Here is an 802-nt window from a genome sequence, read left to right as displayed (position 1 = left end):
GAATACCCAGCTTCTCTATGAATTTATACGCAGCCACATACCTCTCTTACTTTTAATTCTCCAAAGTATGTATGTGCGCACATACAAAATAAAATCCATATATGTTCAGGACCTGTGTCTGTGTCAAGAAGTTTCCACCAGTTCTCTCTCTCTCCAACCACATCCAGTTTACTTTCTGTGTCAGCCTCCAAGGAACTTTCAGCCTGGCTTACATCCTACCCAAAACTGTTTTCTTCTAAACCTCTGTGAAAGTCAAACTGGCCTGTCTGTCTGTCTCGGTCTGTCTCTCTCTTTCTCCCATTCTCCTATTTAAGAAACTGTATTAAAGGGTAGCTACGGTGCTATTGCCTCCTATCTGTGTATGTGCCCCACCATTCAGTTTGAAATGTTTCCTTTCCGTGCATGCATACCTCCCTGTTCTGGAACACGGTGGAGCACAGCAGAAGAAGTCATAGAAGATTATCAACATTGTATCATTTTTTTTCTTTTAAAAAAATATGGAACACTTCCTGAATTTGCATGCCATCTTTGCCTACAGGCCATGCTAATTTTCTTGTATTGTTCCGATTTTAGTGTATGTGTTGCTGAAGCAAGCACTCAACATTCTATAATTTTTAATCTATAAAAATGGCAACTGTAGATGGCTCGATTTAATAATCATAGTATTTGGTCATGATGGAAACTCCTACAAAACGTAAATAATTTTCCAATTTTGGAATGAAAAATTTGAAAACATTTTCTTTTGAAATGGTGTAATAACAATGGAGGCATCTTAAAATATGAGGATAAAGCAGTTCTCTTT

The 802-nt window shown here is 37.5% G+C and overlaps 1 non-coding gene across 1 annotated transcript; it reads right to left on the bottom strand.

Moving 5' to 3' along the window:
* Positions 1-491: 491 nt before the first annotated feature.
* Positions 492-597, bottom strand: LOC131811965 (U6 spliceosomal RNA). Its single transcript, XR_009346204.1, has one exon. It is a non-coding gene; the product is annotated as a U6 spliceosomal RNA (small nuclear RNA).
* Positions 598-802: the final 205 nt, after the last annotated feature.

This window comes from Mustela lutreola, chromosome 11 (assembly GCF_030435805.1).
Source record: "Mustela lutreola isolate mMusLut2 chromosome 11, mMusLut2.pri, whole genome shotgun sequence".
NCBI lineage: Eukaryota > Metazoa > Chordata > Mammalia > Carnivora > Mustelidae > Mustela > Mustela lutreola.
Note: the sequence above shows the minus strand (reverse complement) of the source record. Positions and strands in the feature narration are given on the sequence as shown.